We start from the raw sequence: 21,047 nt of genomic DNA, 5'->3' as shown, positions 1-21,047 counted from the left end.
ACTTGGTATAACACACTATGGTTCTCATCGATGCAGATACAGTGCCACCTGTGCTCCTATAAATAAACACTTATCCATGTTTCTGTAAGTAAACCCCAAGAAACTCACTGGTCCTCTAAGCCAGACTGGTGTGGAATCATTTGTCTGACCTGCCATTTAGGATATCCCTGAAGGAAATAGATCACATCTCAAAGTCACACAGCAACATTATATTTGTGGTTGTGTCAGTTAAGTTTTGGTCAAGGTGAGAAAAATCCTTGAAAGGTTGTAGGGAAAAAAAGATTAAATTTTTTGGCACTTGGTTTTAGAAGTTCCAGCTGAAGGTTGTTTGGTTTTGTTGTTTTCAAACATGTGGTGGCGTAGTCCTCTTAGTGAGGCTATGATACTTTCCTTTGTAGACTCAGAAGTAAAGAGAAACAGTTCAGGATTCTACTATCTACTACAGGTGTCTGCCTCTTCTTACCTTTTATTCTTCCATCAGAGCCATATTCCAAAGGATGCTAGAACTCTCCTTGGTAGTACTGGCTTCAAGTCCTCTAGACCTTGGCCTAGGTGATATTGGTTTCAAGTCCTCTAGGTCATGATCTATATGGAGGCACATATAGGTCCAACCCATAAGAAAGATGCATTTGGAAATATGGCATGACTATTATTTATTCAAGAGGGAGCACACCATATCTCTATGTTCAAGGTCTTTTCAACCGGCTGATTTCAATATTCTCTGTGTAGAGCTAAGCCTAAGGCATAAGAACAAGGGGTAATTATGATGTAGATGTGGGGGGATGAATCCCTGAATATTAGCCATTAGCACAATGCATATCCAAATAGGTAAAGAAATAATGTTTTTTAAGAAAAGTTTTCTTTGTGTAAATCAAGATCTGGGATAAGCTATACTATCCTCCCCAGCCTTGACTCGTGAATTCCTATCCAGATTTCTTCCCTTAAGGCCTTTCTCCACGCAAGGCTGTTCAGAGTTTGATCTTGAGAATTCAAGGCTTCCAGGGAATTAGATAAATAAAGCATCCCCACCAGAGGTTAGTTGGCAAGAAGCTGACCCACAGTTGGCAAGGCACTTTAACTCTGAAGTGCTGACCTGGTCAGGAGCATCCTGCCAAAAGATCAGAACCTTGGCATGAATATGGATGGCCAATGTTTTTTCCTTTTCTCGAAGCCCTGGTCCTTTGCTGACTTCCAGCTGACTCTCGAGGCCATATTTCTGAACAGTAGTATAATCCTCCATCTATAAAATCTCCCTTTATCTCATTTATGGCTAAGAATCACATTATGTCTCCTTAAAGTCATTAAATAAGAAATATTAAACCATGTTTCTTTATCAGATTTCAAGACTGAAAAATCATTTTCTTCTAATATTAGTTGATTTGGCTTTGTATTAATTTAGAGAGAAGAGGGGCAACTAGAATAAAATAGAAATAGCCTACCTTTCTTTTTAAAATTTATTTATTTATTTATTTATTTATTTATTTATTTATTTATTGGGTGGTGGTAGTGGTGGTGGTGGTACATTGGACTAAACCTATCTGTGGACCTCAAATAGGCCATGAGATAAATATTGACTCACTGAGCCATGTGTATATCCCAAGAAAGTCTAATCTTATCTCCAAGAAGTGTTGCTTTATTGCAGAAGGTATAAACTATTTAGAAAATTATAATTTAAAGAGAAATGAAAGGAGGGTGGTTTGCCTCGAGCACAGAATATGCTCAGGAACAGCGATGGGTACCATTTAAAGGGTGATTGAGCGCAGGCATAATGCCTTGTCTGAGCAGGAAAAACATATAACATGGTCAGAATACACAGTGCGAATGTAGCAAATGATGTCTTTTGTGTCTGTGCTTCTTGGGTCGTGGGGGTTTTAAAAGGTTCGTGGAAGAGATGATTATATGCATCCACAGGCAGATCGTGTTTTCAACATCTCTCATGGGAGTACTTCTTACACACACAGAAAACTTGGACTTAGAGCATATATAAAAGAAACTATTTAATTAGCTAGTCAAAATTAAGGAGAGAGGCATTTTATTCCAAGAGTTGAAACAAGACTTATACCTTGCCTCAAATGTCTTACATTTTCTTGCAAGCCTCAGTTCTTTTCTGTGAAAACTAATGAAAGTTTTATCAATTTCAGAACACCAAGGCAAGTTTCCTTTGCCTGGAACACACAAGGTACTTTGGTTGCAATATCAGAAGAGAAACAAAATTCCAATTATATTTTAAAATGTAAAATACATTTCCCATCAAAACTCTTCATCTGAAATATTAAGATTTACTACAGGTAACAAATAAAGTGATATCTATATACATATCTCCCGTTCTCTCTCTCTCTCTCTCTCTCTCTCTCTCTCTCTCTATATATATATATATATATATATATATATATATATATGCTTATATATTTAAATATTTATTAAATATTTTATATACTTGTAATATAATATATAAAATATATAATATATAAATATATCTTTTTCCCCATGGTTCCAAATAAAAAACTTAATTGCTCAACACTAATTTATTCTGCTGGTGGCATTTATTTTCATTTTATATTCTGTATGTAATTTGGAGGAAGTAGAACAACACAATGAACCATTTTTCTCTAGACCAAAAACAATGACATAATTTGGAGTAAGAAATCATGAATAACTTCATGCAAACATGGAAGAAAAAGAAAAAAGATTCACCACATTCTGTGTTTTGGGCAAGTCATGTATGTTGGCTGTTTTTCTGCTTCTGAAGAATAGAAATATCCATTTTAACAACTATCTCCAGTAGAAAAGAATTTTTTGTAGGTTTACTATTTGAATTATTAATTAATGGTTACCAGAAAAAGATTTAAGGCATATTTGAGTTTAGTTTATTTTGTTGTTTCCTATTTTAGCTTTGGTTTTTGTTTTATATTTCTATATTACTGATACGTGATGCAAATATCTTCCTGATAACTGATTTATTAACAATACTGAATCCAAAAATTTTCATTCAATAAGATCTGTTTTGAAGGAACCTCGTGTATTGTATGTGAGAGTCATATTCCAAGGCTCTGAAACATTTCAAGCATTACAAAACAACAGATCGTATTTTTAGACTCTATAGAGACTTGGTGAAAGAAGCAAATATCCTTGCTCTCATTAGAAACTGAGAGCTTGCCTTTTCTAGATTGCAGATTAAGGTTCTAAACTGTACTGTTTATTATCTGGGCTTTTATTTCCATATCTTACATATTCTTGAGTGTACTAGCTCATTTTCCCCAGAATCATATGTGTAAAAGTAGGTAGGTCGTTATCAACCTTTAAATATCTGTGATCTGATAGTAGTGTCTTTCAAGAGCTATCTAGCTACATAACTATGTATCTATGTTCATATATTTAAAAAACTGGCCAATTCAATTCCTATAAAATGAAGATGTTCTGTAAGGACTCCATTGCCTCTAAAAGCCTGTTACTGTAAACCTTGTGTAATAATAGACCAGCACATCTCACACAATTGTTGCAAAGATCATGTATGAAGTCAAGTGTGCTTAAAAATATATATAAAGGGCTATACAAATGTAAATCATAATAATAGAACCGCAGCATTCTTGAATTTTAAAAATGAGCAATTAAACAAGACTTTGAGTACCTTTCAAATTATTATTCCCAGAGAATTTCCGTAATGGTATTTATGATTAATGATGGTATTATTTTATCGCCTTGTTTTAAACTCTTTGGAAAATTTGTATTTAACTTGGTATCCATGAATCCTAGGATATATATTATAAACCCACTTACAGGTAAATATTGTGATAATGTTTGCATTTGCAAACACTTACTTCTGTTTCATTTCAATGTGTGAATCCTTTCAGTGAAGTAAAATTTGAGTTAAAAGTGAGTTATAAGTGACTAAAAGTATTGCATAGTGATAGAATGAAAATTTAACTTTCCTCTACTGCAACAGAAAAAAAAGTAGTTTTTGATAGTCTTGCATTAGTATAATTTTAATATTTAAGAGGATCAGACATGATCCGATATTATTTATATGCATGCTTTCATTTCTGTATGTGTGAATGTGTAAGAGTGTTTGTGTGTGAGTGCAGGTGCCCTCAGACACTAGGTGGATTCACAAGAGCTGGAGTTACAGGCCCAAGGTGGGGGTTTGGAACCAAAGTCAGGCCCTCTGCAAAAACTCTGTGCATTTGGAAACTGAGTCATTTCTTCAGACCTCCTGTCAAACAATTTTGATTTAAATTGTTGTGTCATTAACTGTATATTCCGGGGAAGGGATCAGTTACATTTTCTGAGCCTCCGTTTTGTAGTGCAGTGAACGATGCAAACAACGGCTACCATCCACAGCGTTTTAATAATTAAAGAGATGCAGTAAGTAAAGAATCTAATGGAGTAGATTACGTGGCAGCTTGCCTCACTCTACGTTTGCCCTTGAAGATAGCTCAGTCAGAGGGTAAGCTCAAACACGATGCTGCATAGTAATAGCAGTAAAGGAGACTCAAGTAACAGGTATCCGGAAACCCAGTCATTTGAATAATGCCTTCGCAGTTCTTCTGTGCTCATAGTAACTGCTTAATGGGATGTTTGTGTGAGTAAAGTTACCTTCTGCTATTATTAGTTTGCATAAAACATATGCCCAGTGAATGCTTTGTAAGATTTCTTCTCTTACTTAATGCAGCTCTATTTATTATATATAGTCATGTTTTTGGAGCATCTAAATTTTTCTTTTCTTTTCTTTTAACAGGCCGGAACCCTGAAAAATCTCTTAAGCAAGTCCACTATTTACAGAAGAGATTGTTTTAACAACATCTTTATGAAAACATAGAGTCTCAATCGAGCTGCGCTATAGACAACCGAAGAGAATTTGAAGCCCTGTTAGGAGATGAAAAGCGAGTCTGACTGTATATCAAATTGGGTCTGAGGAACTGAAATTGTTTTATGTGCTTCAATTAAGCCTCATACCACCCCCCTGAGGTAAGAGAGAAGTATTATGCACTTTTCTGGAGTCACAAACTCAAAGCCCATGGAGAGGTTAATCAATTTGCATCAAAAGGCCTCAGAGCTGCTCTGCTGTCAAAATGGGAACAAAACAGAATTTCTTCCTGGGGAGCAACTTACTTTCTTTTATTTGCCTGATTACTGTGGTGTATGAAACTTCAGGAAAAATCATCAAGAGAGCTCCAGAGAAATCCCTGAGAAAGGATTAACATTCGCTTCAGTTTAGTAAATGAACGATGTGTTTCACATGCAAAAGCAACGACACCTTTTTTGTTTTGCCAAACACTTATGAGGAAATGACCACTGTGAGGAAGGAAAAAAAAAATACATAAAGAAAACGGAGAGGAGCACTCCAGGAATGAGGACCCCAATTGGTGGATTTCTTTCTTCTTTCTTCATTCCACCTCCTTTACATAGCAACCTGCACAGATATTGCTCGCTAGAGGGCACTTGAAGTAGAAGGAAAAAAAAAAAACAACCCGGCTTCGATATCCATCTAACAGGACTGGTGCCTGCGCAAGCAGAAGAGAAACCGACAAGCAGAAGGCAGTTTCCTACATGGCAGTACCTGTAATAAATGAGCGGAAACATCTTTAGACAGCAGTGTGCAACTTTGACTGACAAAAGAATACTGCACACAGTCTCTGAGCTGACATTTCCTTTCACCCTTTCAGTCTTTCCCAAATGCACGTGTGCGTGCTTTGTTCGGTACTAAATGACTTGATAACAACTAATCAGAACCAAAAAACTTCATTTGATACGTAAGAGGACAATTTCCCCTCTCCTCTATAGATCTGTGCTCATCCTTATATCTATAATGAGATGTGAAGAGTAGGCATGTCCATTCAAATAATGGTAATTATCTAAATTTAAGTATACTGTGATGTTGAATAAAATGTTACAATTGACAAGTAGTAAAAGAGAACTTTTTCTCTCCTCTGCCTTGCTTAAAAAGTATGTGAAATATTTCTTAAAATTTTATATCTGTTTAGCTCCCAAGAAAAACAAGAGGGTTCCAGGATCTTAATTTAGTTTTTATTCCCACATTAAAAGATGAAAGGAAGGAGGAGAGAGAGGAAGGAAGGAAGGAAGGAAGGAAGGAAGGAAGGAAGGAAGGAAGGAAGGAAGGAAGGAAGGAACTAAGCAAGTAAGATTAAAATGTAAATGTTCAAGTGTGTAGTCTGCAAGATCAGGGCTGGCCTATGTGATAGCTTTGTCCAGTCCCTTTAAATCTATCTGCCTTTCCCCTGCCTCCTTCATTTCTGTTGAGAAGCTGAATTGGGGCTTATCTTGTTTTGAGCACCTGGGAAGATGGAAGATAATTCCATTCTGACCACCTTCTTCAAAATGCTCTCTGCACAGATGTGGTTTTTCAGAAAGTGTTTATACCATCATTTACAAAAAATAATCATGGCAAGCTGTAGATGAGGAACTACAGTCAATATTCAGAGATAGAACCCTAGAGTCAGGGAAAGCTAAAGTCAGTAGTAGAGAATGCTCAACGTCTGGAATCTTAAACTGCAAACTTAAAGAGGATTTTACTTCAAGAATTGGTAACTACTTCTAAAAAACAAAGTCAGTTATTAAATCCCATAATTAATACAACTGAAGTAATCACAGGGTGATTTAGGGTAAATTTTTCTATTTATTTCTGTGACTTATGATAGTAGTATTTGGAAACCAGAACACTTCATTAAAAAAAAATGCACTAATACAACACTCATTTCTTTTTGTCCTTTCTCGTTTTTTACATTTATCATATGAAAAAGAAATTGCCTAAGGCAGTGGTTTGCAAACCACAGCAGTGATAGGACTCCCTGGAGCATTTGCTACAACCCAGATTTCTAAACATCACCTAGATTCTAGAATGCACAATTCCATTTCTGACAAATCTTCAGAAAGTGCTTGAGGCAGAACCCATCGAAGGCCCTCCGGCCGAGTACCTTTGTCTTGGGGAAATCCCCATAATTGCTCCGTGATTTGGTTTGGGCACCGTCATATCCTTTAATGATTTTATTAAGGGGTTGGTTTAAAACAATCTCATATAATTTTTTTAAAGCTATCCTGCTTAATTAAATATTTATTAACTTTTCGGAAAGGCTCTTTTGTTCTTAAGACCTCCTCAATACGGTACTTTAAGATAAAGATTGAGAGGTTAGGCAGATGACTCAGTGATCAAGAGCACCTACGGCTGTTTCACAGGACCACAGTTCTATTCGCAGTATCTACTCAAGAAGCTCACAGTCACCTGTAGCAGTTCTTGGACATCTGATGCCCTCTCCTGGCCTCTGCAGGCATCTGCACACACAGTTAGATACATATACAGATAAATGAATATAAATCAACAAACCTTCTTAAAAGAGGTTTAATTTTCTTTTCTCCAGTCTTCTTTGCCCCACCTCTGGGTCTCTGTTAGGGATTGAACAGTTAGCTTACTGAACAGTAGACAATCACTCTCCACTGAGCTCTAATGCCATCTCCAAAGTGATATTTGATTGTGTCATTGTTCCAACATATCCTTTGCCCTCCCAGGATGAGCACTGTTCTAAAATTGTTCATTCTTAGGAAATTTGCAGAGAAGACTGTGTGTATTTCACACTGTATTTGTTTGGGCTGCTTCAGATCGTAGATACTAATTTTTTTTAATTTTTTTTTTTTACTGAAAGTGGTAACATTATAGGCTGATATCCCAATGTAAAAACCCTTCATTCACAGACTCTGCCCTCCACAGTTTTGAACCTGGTAGAATCAGAGAGAAACCTTCGAGTTCATTAGTTCACCAAAGACTAAAATAGGAGAAAACCAACCAAGCAAGCAAACTTCACTGTCATTATATCATAGTAAACATCTGCTTTTGTTTTTTGATTACTTTAGTTTAGTTATAAATGTGTGCTGAAGGGGGAACAGAGGGTAGAAGGGTGCATCTTAATTCAGCCAATAGTAGATATGCTGCCATTCCCTGTTCAAATGGAGAAAGTATAGTTATCTCTCCCCTTATTCTATGTTCCCCTTCCTTATAAGCATACTAACTGGTGGCTTTGATTAAACTTTTAAATAACTAGCCACTTCTTTGTATTGTCTCCATTAAACAAAGTTTCAGTTCATAGTGAAAACCAACAAGCATCACTTCTTGAAGCCTATCTTCATCTTACCCACTCTTCATCCCAGTGAACTCAACTGCCTATCTGGCAGTCTCTGGAGTCAGATAGGATCATCCGGCCTTCTCCAACTTTTCCCACCACTGATAAGTTTCCATTTTGTCTGTGGATGTGATTGTGCCCTACGATTATACTCTGGTCCCATCAAAGCTTTCCTCACTAATCCTTCCTAATGAAGTTCCACCAGGCAAGCAATTTGGGTCACCATTAGAAAAAGCTGGTGTAGTACCATCTTCCTCCTGGGGAACTTGTGTGACTCCAGAGAGTATGCTGAAAAGAAAACACCTTCTTGAGGAAGTACAGTCTCACCACCAAGACATTGCACTGCATTCTATTAAGTGTGGGTGGAATTGTGAAAGAGACAAATGCCTTTGCCTTTCAGCATCCCTGATTATTTTAGAAATATCCTGATAGGGCTTTTAACATTATCTTAATCCTCTTTCACACTTCTTAATCACCCAGACCTCCCTTAAGAAACTGTCAGGAAAGTCCAACTGCAGAGCTTCACATAGAGATTAGGGATGTGGATAGGGTCACCTTAAATTTCAGGGGTCCAAGAGTTAGTGAAGATAACATGCTTTGATATTGCAAGAGTAAACATGCTTCAATGACTGAAACAAATTTATAACTGAACTTGGTGACATTGGATTCTGAATCCCTTCGGCTTGTCAGCTGAGTTTTACTTTTTAGGAAAATTAGATCAGAGGATATCCTCTCTCCGGCAGTCTTTTCTTTTGAGATGACTTTGTTACTTGTGACAATCCGCAGCCTTCAGGAACATATGACCTTTTTTTCCTTCTCCTAGATGTAAGAAAGTACCCCAAGGAAAGGCTCAGACCATTTGTTCAAAGTGAAAATGAATGTCTGAAAATTAAGCACAACCGAAGGTGTGATCTATTTCTTTGTCCACTTGGGACTGTCTAGTCTAACGGCAGTTATAATTTGATTGAGTTTGACTGCTGTTCTTTTCTAAGACAGAATTAGCCAAAGCCAGAATGCCTCCTCATAAGCGAACACAGCCTTTGAATAGAGAACAAACAGCAACTGCTGGAGGGGTAAAATACCCCTTGTCCCCCACCCAAATAATTTACCAAGTTTCTTTCTTTAGTGTCCCCCACCCAAATAATTTACCAAGTTTCTTTCTTTAGTGTCCCCCACCCAAATAATTTACCAAGTTTCTTTCTTTAGGGTAACGAGAATGTGAATCAAACAGATAATAACCTGATAGCCAATGTCTTCAACTTTTTACCGTGAGAGGTTAGGTACAGCATCAAAAAGCCAAATTTGCATAAGTATTATAAGCATATTGTGCCTATTTTTCCATTCTGCTCACTGCGTCTCATTAATTCGAGTCAGACAGTACAGGCTCCACAGCCCGTGCGTCTGCTCCTCTGCACCCCTTCTGCTGCAGCTCTGTCCCCAGATGGTCAAAAACCCATCTTCAGAGCTCACGTCTAGTCTAGTGAGTCAGAAAACAGATAAACCCCTGTCTTCCATGGAAGAGAGTTTTGAAGAAAGGTAAGGGATGTTTAATTTGTCATGTATTTCACAGTGTTTAAATGACAAACAGAGATCGATGCCGCTGAATATTTCCACGTGTTAGTCTTGATGGCCACAAGAAAAGAGACCTGGGTCTATGGGTCTGTGGCCCCTATATGCATTGGCTTATACTTGGGTGCGGATTTTGATTTGTTTTGTTTAAAAAAAAAACAAAACAACTGAGTGCTTACGAAATTCTATCATTAGACTGGGCAATCCAAGGGTAGGGCATCACTTGGTAGAAAAAGGGGAGATGCAAGGACAGTACTCTCCCCCTGAGGGGGGAGGGAGGGCAGCATGTCAGAGCCACTCTGACACAGCTTTCCAGACCCTCTCTTTATGGCCACAGCAAGTTCTACCCTTTTCCTGCCCATTCACTTCTCTGCAAATCTCTCTTGACTGCCTCTACTGTCCCTTATCTCCCCCCTCCGTCCCTTCCCCCCCCCCCCCGCCTCCCAAAGGAGTAGCAACCCTAGGGCATTAGGACTGATCGACCCACCCCCATGAAACCAGTAGTTTTATCAGGCAGTGGTCTTGCAAACATGCAATTCCTTATGCAAGACGTCTTCAGAATGAGGGAAAAGGTGAATGGTCCACGCGCTGCCGCATCCTCGCCCTCCACAGAAACCAGCTTTGGGCGTCTGAGATGCTTTTCAAGATAATGTTAGCCTTGGGGCTCAGGTGAGACCTAGAGAGAGAAAGCTGGAGGGTACCTCCTGCGCATCCTTTTCTGATCTGCCAGCAGTCTTTATCCAAGAGCTTGGCGGCGCGGCGGGCTGCGCGCAAAGCTTGGAAGGGCTCATCTTCACCCGGTGACTCCGGCGGCGGAGGCGCGCTGGGCGTGCTCGTGAGCGACCAGCGAAAAGTTGTGCGCACTCTTGGTAGGAGGAAAGGGAGTGGAAACCAAGCGCGGGAGAGCGCAGGGGCAAGGCAGGGAGGGGGCGGGGTGGGGGACTGCTTACATGAATTTCCAAGTGGTAGACCTGCCTCTGAGCTCTGCCCAATGAGATCCGTCAGGGGAGGCACCCGGCTCACTTTTCCACATCACTTCACAGTTACATTTGGCAGGCAGGCGGGCTCGCAAGCCGGAGCGCTCGGCCCAGAATTAGTGGATGGATTTGGAATCTCCCTACCTCCTCCAAGCTCCGCCACTGTCACTTTGGGCATAGACCTGAGCGTCAACACCGGAGCTGTACTTTTAGGCTGTGGACGCAGAGCCCAGCGCGCCGGCTTCGCATCCCCGCACCAGGCTCCACAGCTCTGAGAGGCATGAACGCGACCCGGAGGAGATTACCCTGCGCGCGGGGATTCGTGGACATTAGCTGTTCTCGGGAACTGACCCTCAGCTCCTCCAGCCATTTATGAACCCAGAGTCTTGAGGCTTTTCCGCATCCCGGAGCCCGACCTGAGTAAGTACTATCCCCTATCCGCGTACGCCTCCGGGCGGGGAAGAGCCGAGGGGATTGCTTCCTTTAGGAATTCCCACGCGCCCTCACTCACCATACGCACCTGGGGGATGGAGGAACGCTAGCACTGATAACCCTCCGAGCCGCATCTCCTTTCGTTGCTTCTGTAGCTGATGGGGTTGCCTTCTACCTAACCTGTTTTGCAAACTGCTCTCGGAGCCCCATTTTGCCCACCTCCAGTTCCCGCGCCACCCGTTCCTTCTTTGCAGTCGCTTGTCGGTTTCACCCTGGAGACGCAGGCAGGCGCTGCTGCAGCGGTGCGCCTTCACTGCGGGGTCGGTGCGGTGAAAGGGAAATACTCGCCTCCTGCCCAGAGGAGGCAGCGAGCTCGAGAGGAAAGCGCGTTGAGAGGCTAGAGGAGCAGGTTCCTTGTTTTCCGCATGTCCCCACCTCTTAGTCGTGGGAGGGCGACCTCCTCGGTTGGGCCGAGGGCTACCGCTCTGCTGCGAAAGCCCCAGCGCCAGGATTTTCCACAAGTGTCTGTTCCAGCCCGGGGGCGCGGTGCCAGCTGCAAACTTGCGGAGCTCCGGGGCCACCTAGCCACTCTGTAGTCATCAAGATGCTGCTCTGCACTGGCTTAGGACCCACAGACAGACCAGTCAGTAGCAGCGAGCCCGCATCCACAGCCCTCCCAAGCACCCAATGACTTCTCCCTATCCCAGAGCCCACAGTGCATAAAGATTCGCAGTGATCTCCGTGCTTAGCTTTAGCCAACCCTGGGGGTCCAGCCGCGCCCCTGCCAGACAGCAGGCGAAAGGGACTCCTGGCTATGTTCCGCCAGCGTGGTAACAGGTTCATAAGAGACCTACCCTGGTTTCCTAAGGCTCTAGCCAAGCCTGGTAAACCGGGTAAACGTGATGCCTCCGATGCTGATACCAACAGGTATCCAACAATTCCTCCGATTTTTTTCCTTCTTCCTAAGACTAAAACCTCACCTTGCCCAATGCTGTAAAATTCTCAAAGTTTTGTGGTGGTGGCCCCTTGCCTGAAGGCATACAATTTGAGACACGACAGTGACTAGCCTGTTAGCCTCCTGAGCGGAGATGGCAGCTGTTAGCTTGGATGGCTAAACGTAAGAAATCAAACAACATTAATTGTTTATTGTCGTAAACGCACAACATTAGTCTGTAATGGAAAATCAGGCTGGCAGCTGCTCACTTCATCTCCAATTAAAGGGCAGAGCTTATAACCAAGCAACTGGGAGGGAGAAGGGGCCTTTTCAACTTTGCCATGGTTTCTGAAGATTGCAAGCAGTTTCCTCTTTAGGGGGCACGGTCCCAACAATCCCTTTGCGCCACGCAGCTGCTAACCAGATTAGCAGCTATTTTTTTGCTCTGTATTTCAAAGAATGAGAAGAACTCTGATAGTATGCAAGAGCGGTATCCTCTCACATCAGGGACCAGCGCCAGGCAGATAGAGAAACTGGGGTTGCCTGGGACCGTTTCAACATTCCTCTCCTCTTTTGTAACACTTTGACAGCCATCTGGATGCTTAAAAGCCCTCGCTAGACTGTCACCTCTACCTTCATTATTTGAGCATTTCAACTGGAAAACTATATGCGCGAAAGAGATATTTATGTAAGATTTGAAAGTGGGATTTTCCATCCATTCAGTCTCGCTGCTGTACTTCACTGCATGCAAAATGAGCCTTGTCGTTTCTGCTAAACACCACTGAAATTTCTCCCTGGCTACATACAGCCTTTCATCTGCCTGTGTCCGGTTTTGCAGAGCTTTAGTCTGTAATGTGTGTGAGTGTGGGTGGATGTGTAGGGTGTGTGTATGTGTGTGTGTGTGCTCGTGCATGTGCGTGTGTGTGTGTGTGTGTGTGTGTGTGTGTGTGTGTGTGTGTTTCTTCTACTGGGAAGACTTGCACCTTTGAAGGTTCCTTTCTGAGCCATACATTTTTCCCATCAAAGAGAGCTCTTCATAATCGCGCTGTGCAAATAGGTTTACCCACTTCCCTCTATGGCTGAAATTCTATGACTAACCCCCTCATTAAATAATAAAAGAGATAGCAGCATTCTTTAAGTCAGCTTTAGCAGATTGAAAACTCCTTGTGACACAGTCATTTTCTGCTGCAAGAGTCGTACAGGACCTTTGAATCTTTGATATATACATTTCTCTCTTTCTTCATTTTTCTTCCCCTCCCCCAATTCCCGGCCTCAGAAGAGGGTAAGGAGTTGAGAAAAATCCTGAAAAGAGAGGATCCATTCTGCCACTTCCAGGATGGCTTCATTCAGAATTGTTCCAGGCTGCCTAGACTTTTCATTCTGCTCCAAAGACTATGGCATGAGAGTAAAGTCAAGTGCTCACCATCACAAATTGGCTGAGATATTGGCTAAGAATTACTAAGACCTGTGGTATAATTCTGTCTATCAAACTTTTAACCCCAAGAATTTTTTAAAAATTCTAACTCTTACTGTTATTTAAAAAGTGATTCTGCATTATCATGTATTGTCTCTAAAATCCCTCCAGACTCCAAATGTTTAAATCGCTGCACTCTAAAATGTAGCATAGCACTTCATGACTTTGCTTCTGGTGTATAGGATGCATTTATTAATGTTCTGATGCAGTTTAGATCTGGCTAAAAGGCAGAACATTTTAGAGTAGCTCTTACCTCACCTTACTTGATGTATACGTTTCAACTGTTACAGGGGAGGTGCCTGTATCCTGGATTAAAGTGTTTTATAACAGAGCAGCAAAGACATCATTCATCTCCTGGAACTCCTCGGTGGAGCACTGAGCATCACATACAGAGACAGTTGGAACATAAACTATACCAAAACTCCCCAAAGAACAAAGAAGTTTTAGATTGCTCAGAGTGCTAGAACCCCACCCCCACCCACCTAGAGAAAGTATTTGTAAAGACTGGTCTGTGAATGTGCTCACACCTCAGACTCAGTCCATGAAACCAGACAGATGTTTAAATTCTGTTGATCTTTGTTAGCCTAGAGGATGAGACTGTTGAAAGAAATCAAGGGAACTCCAAACAAAAAGGGTGTAATAGTTCTATTCAAGGAACTATAACTTGGGGTTTTGTTGTCCAGGTTTCTTTTATGATTTATCAAAGAAGGAAAAAGAAGACAGATATATTAAAAGGTAGTGTCTACTATTCAGATTCAGAAGTCCTTGTCAAAGAACTATTCCAAGAAAAAAAAAAGTGAGTATTCCTTTGGTCAAAGATTGGTCTATTGTGGTGTGATCTTCATCCCAGATTAAAGAAAATTTTATTGTAAAACCACAAGCTCTCTGTAAGTTAAACTGGCTTTCAGTACACACTTCTTGCCAGTTTTCGAGCCCATCAGCAAGGTTTTCTGCTTGAGACACAAGTAGTTAGGTGCACCCAGCATAGCCTTTTGATTGTAGGCACAGTTTAACATCAGAGGACATTCTTTAAAAACACTGTGCCAAGAGGTTCTGCTAGCACGTATTTTCATAATATTGAATTTGTTACAAAGCTATTCAGAGAAGCAAAGAAAGCGATTAGAGTTTTCTTCTTTGCATTTTGGGTTTGGCACCTTTGTCATTCCCAGATGAAGTGGGGCTAACTTTGCTCATTATCTTAAGGAACGGCTCCTTTGGAGTATTTTATGTCTACCACAGGCTGCAGTCACAAACTGAGGCACATCCTTACAGTTCACTCTCCTGTGGATTTCGCAAACATACAAATACACATACAACACATGAACAGATAGCTCATCAAAAGTGTGCATAAAGAATTGATTGGTGGATCAGTTGAAGTCGAGGAATTCAATCACCATTTCCTTGTCACTGCATCTGACTTTAAGGTGTGTGATTTGTGCGGACAATTTGTCAGACTTGTATTATGATCAGTCTTTTAAGAAATATTGTCTGCAGGGCATTTAGGACACTGAGGATTTCACCTAGAATCTTTGCTGTAATTATTCTTTGGAACAATACTTTGCTTTTGATGGGCAAAGGCCACCATCTGATTTAGCAAGGCTTAATTATCCAAAGGATGTTAGTACTGTCTCCTTTCATTCTCCTTGAAACTTGAGCGTCACAGTTTATTTGTGCTGAGCTGTGGGTTCCTATCTCTGGAACCTACTTCAGATGTAACCATGAGCAGAAAATTAGCTGGACCTGGTAACTTCAAAAGGTCAGAAAAGAAATGAGTTCAAGGGATGCCATTTAGCTTCCTCTCCCATATGTTGCTGCTGACTAAATCTCCATTGCCACTTCACAATATAACACTGATACCAATACTGTTTCCTTTTCTGTCATATCCCAAGCTTTTATTTCCTGAGTTTTAAATGTCATGAGCTAGTCCCTATCATAAACATCACTCACCTTCTTGCCTGTAAATGTCCTTTTTAAAAAAAAAAAAAAAAAAGTTCTGCTTGTAGGTAAAAATGTATAGATGTGATTTTCTGTATCTTTTAAAGAATGGATCATGAGGAAAAAAACAACAACACTTGTATTTTCCCTGACTGTTCCCATTGCTACGGAGAGTTTTGGATGCTGAGAATGGCTGGTCCAGGGCCAAGTATTAAGAAATTACCAGGGACTCTGCTTCCCACTTTTCCTGAGCATTTTCATGGCCAGGCTGCAGGGTAAACTATCATATGTAAAGTGTGATACCAGGGTGGACCTTCTACAACTGTTTCTATGGAAATTTCATAAGCTCTCCTAACTTTATTTTTAGACACAACTTTTCCCATTTAAAAACAGTCCGTTTTATTCATGTTGCAAACATCAGGCTTTTTCTCCAATAAAAATAATTTTATAGGATATATGAATATAAAGTATGGTGTAGTTCAATGTGGTAAAACTGAAAGCGCATCTCAAATTAGATTTGCATCACAGGATGCTATTAAACTGTATGGCAGAAGAGTTATATTTTATTAGGAAAAGTGTTCTAATTGTCCAGTCACTGTGTGGGTAACTCAGAGTCTGTACTTTGAATGCTTCCAAGGGTATGTAAAAGTTTTTTATTCATTATTTTCTCTCTCTTTCTCTCCCTATTTTCTCTTCTTCCCACCCTCCCCCTTCCTCCCTCATCCCATTCCTCCCTCCTTCCTGCCCTCTCTGTCACCCTTCCTCTTTCTTTGTCTCCCAGTTTTTTGTTCCACTTAAATAGAATATTCAGTGTGTGAATGTTCACTTTAACAATGTATGAGTTATAGTCCATATCTTAGGAAACAATGTTATCAATTTTGATTTACATTTATAAGATACCAGGTATCTTTTACATGCGTAAGGGAAAATATGCAGTGATAATTTTTTTTTCTGGATGTATGTATTATAATTTTAGGCGGGTGAAAATACTTAGCAAATGGAAAATATTTAAATGAAACATTAAATTGAGTATTTTGAACATTTTTTCTACAGCATTTAGTAAAAGGTTTATGTATATTTGCATCCTATTAACATTTAGAATAATGCTTACCTTACCTTCTTTCTTTCTAGGTAGAATATTTCAAACAGTAAGACTATTTCATTCTTCATGTGAGATTAATGACTTAAAATAAGAAGATGGCGATAGTGACATAAATATCATGAGGTGATACATCTTGTTTTATATAAGAAATCAAGTTTTTCAAAGTTGTCATAAAATGTATAAGGAGATAATCTCTCCTTCATTCAGCTATTGCTGTCAGAGCTTAACATATAGCATTTAACTCTTTGCTCAACTATTTTTATCTTTAAAATAAAATTATTTTGTTAAAGTAATAAAATATACTTGCTTTTTTCGGGCTTTCAAATTTCATTAATATTACAGCTGAGCATAGCACACTGATCTTAGAATCCCTGTAAGCTATGCAATTACTGCCCATGCACTATATTCTTGAGGTGATAACTCAATATTAGTTTTTTACAAATTATTATTTTCTACCTCTATATCTGTCTATCCACCATCTGTGTATGTAGTTTAAGGAACGGTCTCGGGGAGGGATTTTAAGCTGTAAAGTCTTTGGAACACAGAAGAATGGCAGTGAGGTACATTTGTAATGGTGGTTGCTACTCCATGTGACCTAATTGACAGTATCATGACTTGTTACTGGGACGCTTGGCTGCATTTCAGATTTAGTATCTCAAACTCTACAGCCTTGGTTATAGCATGTAACTGATTTTCCCCATTTCCCCATTTCAGGAGTGAAAGATCTATTCATATGTAGAATTAAATTTCCCTAAATATATTAGAAATGGATTGCCAAATATCTTTGCAACAGATCACTATCATAACCCAACCTTTATTTAGCATTTCCTTCTTGTAAAAACATGTGACTTCAGTATCTTTCTGGCTTTAGTAGGGAATTTCTACTTTCAGCATCCCTACAAGAATGCAAGTGATTTGGAAAAGCAGAGAAGTTGCTGGCCATACTTTTAAATTAATAGTTACAGTTTGATCAAAAGTAAATAGCTTAAATTTGTCCCATGCTGTGTTTATATTTTACTCTTTCAGCAGAAAAGGGGAATGGAAAAAGGAAGGTCTGTGTGAACCACAAAGAAAAGAAAAACGATGTGGCCAGATAAGTGAAAGCGTAGCCTTTCACATGCCTTCACTCTGTGAAGCCATTGCATGGATTATATATTAACAGTAGGTAGTCAGAGCATTTATAAAATGCTGGTGCTCTAACTTGGCCATGCCGTTTATAGATAAGAATGGGACAGTTATTCTATGATTTAGGCAATCAATGTTACTTAGTAACTACTCAAACAATTCTAACCTCAATTCTTGCAATTGCCAAGTTATACATTCAGGGCTTGGTGGGTGACTTTAATCCCAGAAATCTGGAGGCAGAGGCAGGTGGAACTCTCTGAGTTCCAGGATGGCTGTGTCTACAAAGCCAGTTCAACACAGCCTGGGATCTGTTATACCTCACACAGAGTAGCTGTCTCAGAAAATCAGCAAAAAAAGTTCTTTTAATTTTCAAGGTGGGTAACATGAAATGGAGCATCCATTCCTAGCCCATTGTATTGAGATAAACTTCTCGGCATGCATCTTATGCACGATAGAACTGGTACACAGATTATGCCTGATTGGTTATCTTGGAGCTACTATAGCTATACCACAAAACCAAGCATTAAGAATAAGATATGCTCTGATTGGCCACTATGATTCAAAAAGCCAATACTCTCCTCTTTTGTACACAAGTTCTTTGCACAGGGTTCATCCTGAAATGTTGTCTTAAAGGTAGCAAATGAAGATTTGCTTCTAAACCAAAAATTATTTAGTTCTCATGTGAAGAGTAAGTGCCCATGTTTAACTGACAGGAGAGATGTTGGTCATATGGTACCCATTGAGGACAATCTCAGTAACCGAATGCCTTAAGAAGTTCCCCCCAGAGCTGTGTCTCTCATTGCATATGTAGCAGAGGATGGCCTAGTCAGCCATCAATAGGAGGAGTGACCCTTGGTATTGCAAAGATTATATGCCTCAGTACAGGAAAATGCCAGGGCCAGAAAGCGGGAGTGGGTAGGTTGGGGAGCAGGGTAGAGGGAGGGTATAGGGAGCTTTGGGGATAGCATATGAAATGTAAATGAAGAAAATATTTAATAAAAATGCCTTTAAAAAGAAGGTCCAAATAGAATAAATTCATTCTTAAATTCCTAACTAAACTTATGGCATCTATCTATCTATCTATCTATCTATCTATCTATCTATCTATCTATCTATCTATCTGAAAACTTCTCACATGAATAATACACTAACTTTGCAAAGGAATAAGTAATTTATTTTCTTTATTTATATGTACAAAGGTAAACACCAATTATAGAACATAACAAAGACACAGCTTCGGGTAGAAAAAGAGCACTCCGTCAGTTGCAGGGAAAAATGAAATCTTGCAAGTACTTTGCTAGGTAGTAAGGAGATTCAAACAATACACTTTGGGATAGATTGACATAGTTATGATCCAAGACAAAAGCCCAGGGACCAGAGTGATTGTGGCTGACCACAGCGATAAGCAAACACATTGGCAAATATATTTGTGTGTGTGGGGGAAGTATTATTGAATCTTTTTCTACTGAAGTAATTTGGTTAGGAGTTCTGAACACTTTGGGAAAGTGAATGCCTTCCATTATTTATGTTTGAACACACACAAGGGTCTTTCCTTTCCACAATCCAAAAATTGTTCAGACCTGTTCAGCTTTAGTCACCCAGAGCTTGTTGAATTGTACTGGGCCACACATTGAATCATGTCCCCTGTGATCCTGAAATATCACTTTGAATTTAGTGTGCATTTACCTGTTTTGAAGCAAGCTGCTAATGGCTCTAAATTCAAGGTCAGAAACATTTTTAATAGAAACTCTCCGGTCCTGTATGTCATTTTGCTTCCATAAAATATTGTGGTCACTAAGACCAGTGGGTAATAAAAGCATAATTTCCTGTCAAACACAATAATTTGCTGAATTGAACACTTAAGTGACTGATTTTTTTTTTTTTTTGAAACGTTACTATCAGTGGATGGCTCCTTATTTGGGATTTTAATTCATATTGTTTATAACATCAGTGATGTTATATGATTGTAATAATGACAATATGTCTGAGAATTGAGCACATTTGTCTTCAAGAAAATGTTGACACCTTCAGAATGACATCTGGCTATAACTAGAACTGCTATTAAACAGCGAGTGTGAATTAATGTCAGTTTGTAGGTCTTTTATCTAAACGAAGATACCTTCTTCTGGGATAATTTTAAAGACTTTCTAAATTGTAAAAATTCCAGAGAGACTAAAATCTATTCATATTGTTACTTGGGATTGAGCCAGTGGTATTATAATGAATCAGGTTGCTCAGCTGGGCATGTGCACTGTGGTTGGAAAATGTAAAAGTAAATTGATTTTTAACTCAATCGTTATTATCTTGTTTCATTTCTTCTAAGAAGCTTGTCTATGTAGCTACAATTCACAACACTTATTAATTCTGATAACAGCACCCTAACATTTTGTTGTATCTCAGGAATACCTATAAAGCAGTTTTCTGATCTAAGGACAAGAGGAATATGTTCTGGGGCAGAGGTTCAAGCAGATAAAGATTACAGATGTAACCATTTACAATCACATTTTTCTCATAGTGAAAGATCACTATTACCTGGATGCATAGATTTGTGTGTGTTATTGCAAGAGCAGTAACCTGACTAATTATTCCAGTGTTGCATATAATAGGTAGGAGTACAGGATTATGGAAGACTATTTAGCCATTATTTTTAAAACGTTCATCTACCATAGCTATTTCCCAAAGGCAAATGTAGGTGTATATTCTGGTATATGACAGGTGATAGGCAAATATGTGAATGGTATTAAATGACTGAGGAGAAGAAGAAGTGACTATCTACGCATCACTGCATTTTCCAGCAATTGCTGAGGAACTGTGAACAAGTTGCTCTTTTAGAGTACCATGCTCTTCCACGTTAGGTCCTCATATGAGTAGCATCCACAGGCAAAAGAGCTCGTTGGAAATAAGAACCTCAAGACTCATCTGAGACCACCAGGATTAGAGACAAAGTGGTACTCAGATGCCCAGATAACTTTTATGCAGATTAAAGTTAGAGACAATCCCATGAGAAAAATTCTAGAACTGACTCTTTGCTGGGCTTAACAGAGCTGATGGTTAAATTTTTCAGTAACTGCCAAAGTTGATTAATGACAGCTTTAGGAACTTTGGAATTGTTAAGGATAAAGCTGCTCTACCAGGACAGTCAGAAACCAGTACAATTCAGGAACTTGTTTGTTTGTTTGTTTGTTTGTTTGTTTTGAGAGCAGCAACTTATTAAATTTTTCTTATTGAAAACACTTGGAATGATACTCTCTGTTCCTATCGCTTATCTATGCAATAGAATGAAAATTATAAAGTAATAATGATACTTATATCAGAGGGCTATTTTGAAGTATAGATATATGTGTGGTGTGTGTATGTGTGTGTGTGTGTG

General features: G+C 39.5%; 1 protein-coding gene and 1 long non-coding RNA gene across 9 annotated transcripts in view; one reads left to right on the top strand and one right to left on the bottom strand.

Moving 5' to 3' along the window:
* Positions 1-10,503, bottom strand: part of A330008L17Rik (RIKEN cDNA A330008L17 gene) — a 316,765-nt gene extending 306,262 nt beyond the window's left edge. Inside the window, exon 1 of the long non-coding RNA NR_132435.1 lies at positions 10,400-10,503. This is a non-coding gene — a long non-coding RNA (RIKEN cDNA A330008L17 gene). The remainder of the gene's footprint in view (positions 1-10,399) is intronic.
* Cdh8 (cadherin 8) overlaps positions 9,511-21,047 on the top strand; it is a 393,196-nt gene continuing 381,659 nt past the window's right edge. For 5 of the 8 annotated variants that reach the window (NR_133570.1, NM_001285914.1, NM_001285913.1 and 2 more), the window contains exon 1: positions 10,706-11,095. The gene's annotated coding sequence lies outside the window, so the exon portion shown is untranslated. Of the gene's footprint in view, positions 9,666-10,673; positions 11,096-16,581; positions 16,676-21,047 lie in introns of those variants that run through there. The other 3 variants (XM_006530631.3, XM_030243274.1, XM_006530634.4) reach the window with 3 other exon arrangements.

Source organism: Mus musculus, chromosome 8, assembly GCF_000001635.26.
Source record: "Mus musculus strain C57BL/6J chromosome 8, GRCm38.p6 C57BL/6J".
NCBI classification, from domain to species: domain Eukaryota; kingdom Metazoa; phylum Chordata; class Mammalia; order Rodentia; family Muridae; genus Mus; species Mus musculus.
The sequence above is the reverse complement of the archived record's forward strand: the minus strand, read 5'-3'. Positions and strand labels throughout refer to the sequence as shown.